Here is an 8,800-nt window from a genome sequence, read left to right as displayed (position 1 = left end):
TTACGGATTCTTGGAATTTGGAGCCGAGGTGGATACCGCCCATCTGAAAGGGGAGGTTCTCCCTTCATGACCTCCTGATAGGCAAGGAACAAAGGACAAAGTAAGCCCAACAGGAAGCAAGACTCCCTGCTTCCCTCCATAGCTTTGCCACACTGCCCAGCCCAGCTCCGGCTCCAGGCAGGCAGGCCTGTGGCCTCGGGCTAGCCTGGGAGCTGTGGCTCTCTGGCCTCCAGTAGGCCACAAGTACACAGGTCCTCCTCCCAGGCCAGCAGCGGCCTGGACACCCGCTGGATGTCTTCATTCATACAAGTCACATCACATAGCGGGTGGTGTTGTATCCCACCAGTGCATAAGGTAAAATTAGAGCAAAGCCAAAATTTCCCTTGAAAATCTCTTATAATGCCAGTGCTGCTCCTTCCATTAAGCTGGTGGCTGCAAACAGGACATGTTGTAAGAAAAACTCTCTTTAAACACAAGCATGTCCCAAAGCTCTGTGAGATGCTCATACCATGAGAGGAAGCGGGACCCCCTGGGGGAACTTCAGACTCTTGACTGCCACACACACTCCCCCGGGACACTCGCCCACTGAGCGGAAAGGCCAGCAGAAGCCACGGCACAGTCTGAACCACCACCTCGATGCCTCTGCTCCTCCACCGTGCATCTAAGTGGCCCGTGTGGGGTGCTCAGTGGAGCCCTTCGCTCACGAGCTGATTGGCACTGCACTTGGGCACCAGCCAGGAAAGGACAGGACAGGACTGGGGTCTGCCACAGGCCCAGGGATCCACACCCCAACGTGATGGGGCAGATGGCCCAAGCCACAGGAGGTGGCCCCAGTGTCGTCACAGGCCTGTCCAGCCGCAGAGTGGACACACAGGAGAACGGGGAGCTGCTGGCCATCCTGGGCATGGGGTCTTTTATTTGATGTTCTGTGCTAGTTCTAGGTGGGACATGATTATCTTTAGGGCTTCCCAGGTGGCGCTAGTGGTAAAGAACTCGCCTGACAACACAGGGGACATAAGAGATGTGGGTTTGACCCCTGGGTGGGGAAGATCCCCCGGAGAAGGGCATCAAAACCCACTCCAGCATTCTTGCCTGGAGAATCCCATGGACAGAAGAGCCTGGAGGGCTACAGTCCCTAGGGTCGCAGAGTCGGACCTGACTGCAGCGACTTAGCACTGTGATAAAGGCTTCCCTTCGGCTTAATTCCAGCGTGGCCCTGCAAAAGCCTGTCCAACAAGAATTTTCCCTCCCTGTGAGCCAGCCACCCCAGTCCATGAAATTTCTGTGCTTTGTGTGCCTGCTTCCAAACTGGAAATGTTACCTTGCCTTTTATTTACATTTTCCGATGATGAAGCCAGTTTTAAAAATGCCCCGCACCATGGTGTGAGAGGGCTTTGGTACAACTCACGCACAGTTGGGGCGGATGGAGGGCTCCACTTCACCTCATCTCTCCTTTCTGCTTAAATATTATGCCACATCCTGATTAATACCAGACCAATAAAATCATCTCCGCAATCTGGTTAGAGGCTTTTGTCTTCCCAGATGGCCTGCAATGTTAATGTGTGACAATTTCAACAATGAACTAGGACTGTTTTATGGAACCAACATTTGTTCCACTGCTTTTTTTTTTAGACTCAGAATTTTGACACAGATGGTACAAATTACTCAAAAAACAGAAATGTTCATTTAGAAGGCTTAAATATGTGGTTTTACTCAGGCCATCAGAATATTTTACATTTGCAATTCAGTAAATTTACTAACAACCCTGCTATAATTAAGGTCTGTGAAAAAAAATCCCCTTTCTCCAGCTTTTTATATCTATAGAGTTTCATTAAAGCCAGAAAAAAAATATTATTATTTATTCTAGTTGTGCAATGTTCTTATTTCCTTGTGACATACATTGTTCGCCTCTGCTTTCTGTTTCCGTCATGGCTCCTAATTGCTGCTGAGGACAAGGGTAGGTGGGCTGCTGCTCCAAGGCTCCCCCTTCACCCCGTGAATCAGGTTTCAGCTCCAAGTCACTGATCTCAATTGTTACAGCCACAACATCTGCTAGAACCTTCTCGCTCAGAAGAAGGTGAGCTGGCCTTTTTCACCTCCATTTGCCATCTCTGCAAGGGCGGGCCCCACAGCACACGCCTTCTTCCAGCTGCAGCTGGTTCTTTGTTCCCAAGTGGACCCCGGTCTGCCTGTCAGCATCAGAGGATAGCACTGTTATTGTGACTCACGTTTCAGCGCTTGTTCTAGACAGGATTGTGCAAAATACAATACACAGATACCTGGGGTTAATCTTCCCAGCAGCCCTATGGAGTGTTATCTCTTCTTAGAGATGATGAACTGAGGCTGAGAGAGGCTACATAAAGGTCAAGGCCTCCCACCGTAATCCCCTTAGCAGTGAGGGAGAGCACCAACGATTAATAAGAACCATACAAGCAAAAGCTGGTGTTTTCCCTCATCCTCAGGATGATAATATTAAGAGGTGGGGCCTCTAGAAGGTGATGAGGCCGTGAGGGTGGGGCCCTCATGATTGGGATTAGTGCTCTTATAAAAGAGGCCCCACGGAGCTCCCTGTCTCCTTCCATCACATCACATGTGGAAACCTTGAGAAGCTGGCAGTCTGCAGCCCAGAAGAGGGCTTTCACAGGAACCCTACAATGTGGGCCCCCTAATCTTGAATTTCCAACCTCCAGACTGCGAGATATAAATGTTTGTTGTTTATCAGTAAAGCAAAACAAAACCCTGGTGTTTTCTGAGTGCTTCCTCTGTGGCATGCACTGCACAGTCCTTCCCACCGGTTACCTCATCTAACCCTCCTCTTACAAATGTGGGCACTGAGGCTGAGAGGAATGAAAAGGAAGCGGGATGGTGCCCACTGGGGCAGAGGCAGCCAAGGGAACTGGGAACCCATCACAGCCGAGCGGACACAGCCTGGAGAGCCAGCAGCTCCCCAGCGGCCTGCGTCTGGTCTCCGCTCCGGGAGGACATCTCCGAGGAAGGTGCGTTAACTACACCCCCACAGCCGCCTAAGACCAGGAGGGGCCTGCTCCACCTCAGCTCCCGACCCTTCCCTCTGCCTTTCCCCCGCGTGGTCAGGTGAGTTGACTGCTGCCCGTAGACAGATCTGGGTTCAGGGGAGGCCTTGGCCGCCAGCAGCCAGAAGACAGGTCTCCCCATTCCTGCCCTGGCCAACCCCCAGTACTCAGAGTCTGGAGAGTACCAGCACACAATAGTCTCCGACTGCTAAGGAGGACCTACTGCAAAATGCAAGCCGTAGTCATGGATTTTACAAATGACCAGAGCCCCCGAGTCAGGGGAGAGCTTTTCAGGGGCTGATGGGGAGGGGTGCCTACAGAACGCATGTTAGGCTCTCCACCTGGTGTCCTGCGCACAGTGGGGGCTCAGCCAGTGTTAGCTGTTGCTTCTGTCATTTCTTCTTTTTAATTTTATTTTTAATTGGAGGATAATTACAATTTTATAATTTTTGTAAAAATTTACAATTTTACAAATTTTTACAGTTTCTGCCATACATCAACATGAATCAGCCAAAGGTATACATAGGTCTTCTCTCTCTCAAACCTCCCTTCAACCTCCCTCCCCATCTCACCCTTCTAGGTTGTCATAGAGGCTTTGGGTCCCCTGTGTTACCCAGAAAATTCCCATTGGCTATCTACTTTACATATGGTGTCATCATTCCTATGATTATTCTTTTGGAAGTCTGAAAGGCCAGTAGAATAATCAGATCTGCAATAGCTCTGGTCCTAGGGGGAGGTCCTGACTGCAGAGGCACACTCAGGCAGTGCTTTCCTCTTCCAGGCCTTTTTCTGGGGGCTCCTGACTGAGCTCAACACCACCCCCTGACCTGACATGAGGCCCTAGGTGAGCAGACTCCTCTCAACTGCCTTGGTTATTTTCCTGAGATGGAGTCAAGGGAAAAATGCAGCCCCCGACCCAGAACCTAAACAGGACAGGGCATCCTTATTCCTTCCTGCCTGCAACTTGAACAATTGTCTGCTTAAACATTTTCCAATATTATTTTCCCACTAATAATGATTGTAATAAAAGCAACACCAGCATCCTGTTCACTGCATCACTGACCAGAGTGTTGGTGTTTGCTTTGGGCATTAGGTGCCATCCGATTCTATTTCAGCTTTGGTTCTTGTTGTCCAAATATGTAAACAAACAATTTATTTCAACTTTAAAGTTAAAAAAAAAAAAGAATGCATCAACCATTGTTGTCCTTTGCTAATCCTTGCAGTGAGTACCATGCATTTCTGTGTGAGGCTTCAATTCATTAGAACATTCTACTAGCACTGCCAACAGAAAGTGCATTCTGAGTTTTTAAATGTTGTTTCCATGAAAATCAATCACTCCTTGCAATTAAGCCAATAGTCTCACCATTTTTGCTGTTATGAGCTAAAGCATCCTAAATATATTGACAGCTGTCTTCGATAGGATGACACAAGCAAGGGGGGAGCGGGTCTAAGACTAAATGTCACCAAGGGGAGCGGGTGAGCGCCTCTCGCCGAAATGTGCCTCATTTTCATATCCCAGAAGGCATTTAGTACACTTTTTTTTTTGCAATGGCAACATACAGTAATCAATGTTTTGCATATTACAATCAATAACACACTTAAATGTTTAAGTTTTGCATTCTTTTGCAATAAATATTGATATATTACAAACTCTGTAAAAACTGTTCATTGGACTTTTTGTTTGCACTGTGTACTGTATCATTCAGCAAATAAGTGAGCTAAATATTGTTTGTTACAAAACAGATGTCAAATAAAATTATGCCATATGTGCTATTAAACACTTTTCTTATTTTTTTTTTCAGCAAAACCCAAGACTTAGTTTTAGAAGTGAATGTATTTGGCTTTTCAAGGATTTGAAGCATGAAAGCAACATCTTTGAAATATTTTTAAACCTGCTGGCTTTGTGTGATCCAGTTTTGTGAGCTAATTCTGAATGTTATTGTAGATTTAAAATTTAAAATTCAGATAGATAAATAAAGACATGGATATGAACACAGCAATCTAGAAGCTCAGATTGACTTAGTGTTGCCAAAGAGAGGAAAAATAAAGGAAATTCTGTGCAAGAAAAATTAATTATAAATAAATATAAATGTACATATAGAGAGGAAATTAGAAGAGTTTTTTCCTACTTGGCTAGAGAATGTGAGAAGGTAGAAAAGAAAACTTCCAAAATTGGTCCTGCAGAGTAAAAGCGTGGGGTCTGTTTGGAGATGTGGGGGTGATTCAGGAGGTATGGGGTCCAGCCCAGCCCCCCAGGTGCTCCAAGGAGCTGGAATGAAGGCTGGAAGTGGGGGAGCATGCAGGGCAGCAGCTAGCTCCCAGAGGGACTTACAAGGCCAGGAAGGAACAGGGGAAAGGGGGTGGGGGGCCAAGGACATGTCAGTGAGGAGCTGTGCTGACCAGTGTCCCTCATGCCCTCCCCTCATTCGGCCCAGCAGGGGTCTCCGCCGCCCCAGGCCTGTCAGAAGCGTTTGCACTAGATGGATGGATCTCTCAGCCTGCGGAAGTGTGAAATGTGAAACAGAATGAGCAGAATGCAAGAAACATGTTGCTAAGAGCCACCAAGTGAAACAAAATCTGGAGGCCCCGCATCCTGGCTTTGGCACCAGCGGCCCCGATGCTTCCACCCACAGACAGAGGCGGGAAGCAGCAAGGTGCAAGAGCCGGCCAGGCTGTGGGGGCAAACCTAGGAGGTCATTGTGGCCCATGGCCACAGCTCTTCCTGTCCATCTTCAAAGAAAGCCTCAGATTTCTGGCATCAGCTTCCATGTTGGAGGGGTCTGAAACTCAGAACAGCTGAGACCCCTTTCTACCCAGGAGGGCCCATGGGGACTAAAAGCGCTGTGATACCTGCATCCTCTGGTATCAGCCCTCAGAGACAGCTGGCTTCTGCTTCTTGCCATGCCCTTGCATCCTCACATCCCTGCATCCGTGCATGGGACCCCACTTGTGGGCCAGGTGCCATGTAACACCCTCCCCAGCCCACATGGCAAACCTCTCACTAACCGCTGAACCTGAGCGGGACAGGCATGGACAACCTGAGTATGTGGACATCACGCTGATTGATGGGGGTCAGTGTCGACAGGTAACTGTGTCCCCATTTTGTCTCCCCAGGTGGACAGTTGAGAGTTGCATATCAGTCGACTCTTCAGAAGGTCCCTCAGGATCAAGCATCTGTGGCATACTCCATGTGGTATCCTTGTACTGGCTCCACCAACCTCCCCACCCCCACTCACTACATTATGTTCCCAGTAAGCTATCTGGGCACTTAGACCACAGCCTTGGGCTCTGCATTCCAAAGGAAACCAGGATGAGACCCTCCCCACATCTAAGCCCTCCCGATTCTGGGCCTTGGTTTATTTTGGGCCCCTGCCCTAAGGTTAACATTTGGCAAGGGTCCATGCCCCAGGCAAGCTCTTTTGAGAGTCCATCAGTTACCAGATTTTTTCTGGGACTGATAAATGTTTTAATGAGATGGCTTGTTTACTTAACTGATGGCTGCCGTCCTCTTTAGGTGTTCTTAGTCCATCAAAAGGTGCGTCCTTCAACTCATAAGTGATACCCTGCAATAGCAGCCCTGGGAGCTTTGGTTCCTGAGTCCAGACACTCCTTGGGGACTTAGAGGTGACCCCTGGGGGTTCTTGGCAACCTTGCCTCACAGCACAGAGCCTCCTGCCTGGACTCTGGGCAGTGGTAAAATGGAACATGTCTGCTTACATCACTCCTTCCTTTGTTTTTCAATCACAAGATCCGTTTCGAGCCTTGCATGTGCCCAGCCACCGTCCAACCTTGGAACTTCCATCTGGAAGGTGACACGCAAGAATCCAGATCCCCAAAGTCACAAAGGACCCAGGTGAGTGACAGAGTTTCATCCTCAAGCCTCAGACTCTAGTGCTGGAGTTGCACGGAGGACCAGAAAAAACCGAGGAAGCCCTGCTTTCTCTGGGAAGTGACAGTAGCAGAACATCCCTGCATTCAAGGTCTGGTCTTGGGGACCACATCTGTGAGCCCTCATCACAGTCAGCATCTCCCACGGGAGGGAAGCAGAACTCACATCCCGGCCTGCTCTTCTCAGGCTTCTTTTGGTCTGTTCATCACTTCTGGGGCTGGAGTCTTGCTCACCTACACCTGGGTCCTGCCTTCTCTACTGGGCTGCAGAGCCAGGGTCCAGGAGGCAGGTGGTGTCTGAGTCTCCCCAGAGCCCCCCACCGCTGACCATGACAGAGCTCTGCAGGCACAGGGGCATGACCGAGACCCTTCCGCACTTCACAGGGGATGGAGGGAGCCTCAAGACATTTGGGCATAGGGAGGGGAGGCTCCTCCAAGGAGATGAAGAACTAGGCCATGGAGGGTGAGGAAGAGCAAGAAAAAAGGACCAGCAGGATCAAAGTGCCAGCACAAGGCTTGCCTGACTTTCACTGCCTGCCTGCCTCCCCTTTGCACCCACAGAAGTTTTATCCTGAGAATCACCCCTCCCTGTTCTTGAGCTACACAGAGGCATTTATCACCCTTGCTTCCAAATGCATCTGAACTCAACCACCAAGTTTATCCAAAGGCAGTAGGGTCATTAAATATTTTAAGCTGCGGAGGGGTGGCCGTGGGGCTCATCAGATTTGCAATTTAGAAACCTCGTTCATCAGCTGTGCAGACAATGCTTTCAAAGAAGTGGAGGGGCTGAGGCAGAAAGTCCAGTCGGAAGCTGTGGCCACCATTGGGAAGGGAGGAAGGGGCTGGCAGGGGAGCTGGAATCTGCAGGACCGAGGAATCAGAGCCACAGGCCGTGGTGAGAGGCTGCGTGGGGCTGAGGGAGCGCAGGCGGTGAGGATGAGTCCCGGGGTCTGGCTGGGCAGCTGGGTGGATGCGCGGAGCCGGCGCTGGGGTGGAAAGGATTGCGGGAGCCAGAGTGGGTCAGCCGTTGGTAACGTAACCAGTGAGCTTTCTCCTCAGAGTGGGCTCAGGGAGGCTCAGACTGGTGGTGTGGTGGAGGCGGAAAGCTGTTTCTGGATGGTTCTTTGGGTTGAGTTTCATCGTTTGGTAACGGACAGGTGAAACAAGAGAAAGAGAATTTGGGAGCCTGGCTGCTGCTTTGGGAGCCTGGGGGAGGGATGAAGTAAGGACAGAACCTCAGAGGAGGTGGAGGAGGGGGGTTGGCCCCCCAGAGGCAGCAGGAGCGCTGGGGAACACAGGGCCAGGCTGCTCAGGCTGGAGGTGGGAGCACAGAGCAAAACCAGTGCCCGGCGGCAAGTGAAGGCAACCTGGGTGTCACCTTGGTTTGACATCCCCACTAGTACACTCTTCTCCCACGTGTGAGCTGTCCTGGGGTGTGGGCCTTGGAAACCTTTACCTTATATGCTTAGAATACGGAGGACATCAAATTCCAACCATTAAACTGTTGTGGGGGGGCGGGGGTGGATCCCAGGTGCCTATGGGGGTCAAGCAGATGACACAGATGCGAAATGGGGCCAGAGATAAAAAGATCATGTGACCTCCAAGACAACTGCTGCTGCCCTCAGCCTCAGGGCCCGAGAGGCTGTTGGGAGTAGTGGGGACTATGGCAAAGTGGGCAGTAAATGCTCCATTTGCTGAGGTGCTTAAACTATGAATCCAGGGTTGTTACATCTTCTATTTTTTTTTTAATCTAGAAATTGAAACTTAAAAGCAAAACATAAAAATAAAACAATTCCTAACAGGTCAGAAAGAGAACTATAGAAGGCTGGATTGAGCCTATGAGTCATGGATTCTTTCAATTAAGATCCCATACATCCCAG

This window comes from Cervus elaphus, chromosome 4, assembly GCF_910594005.1.
Source record: "Cervus elaphus chromosome 4, mCerEla1.1, whole genome shotgun sequence".
Taxonomy (NCBI): Eukaryota; Metazoa; Chordata; class Mammalia; order Artiodactyla; family Cervidae; genus Cervus; species Cervus elaphus.
The sequence above is the reverse complement of the archived record's forward strand: the minus strand, read 5'-3'. Positions refer to the sequence as shown.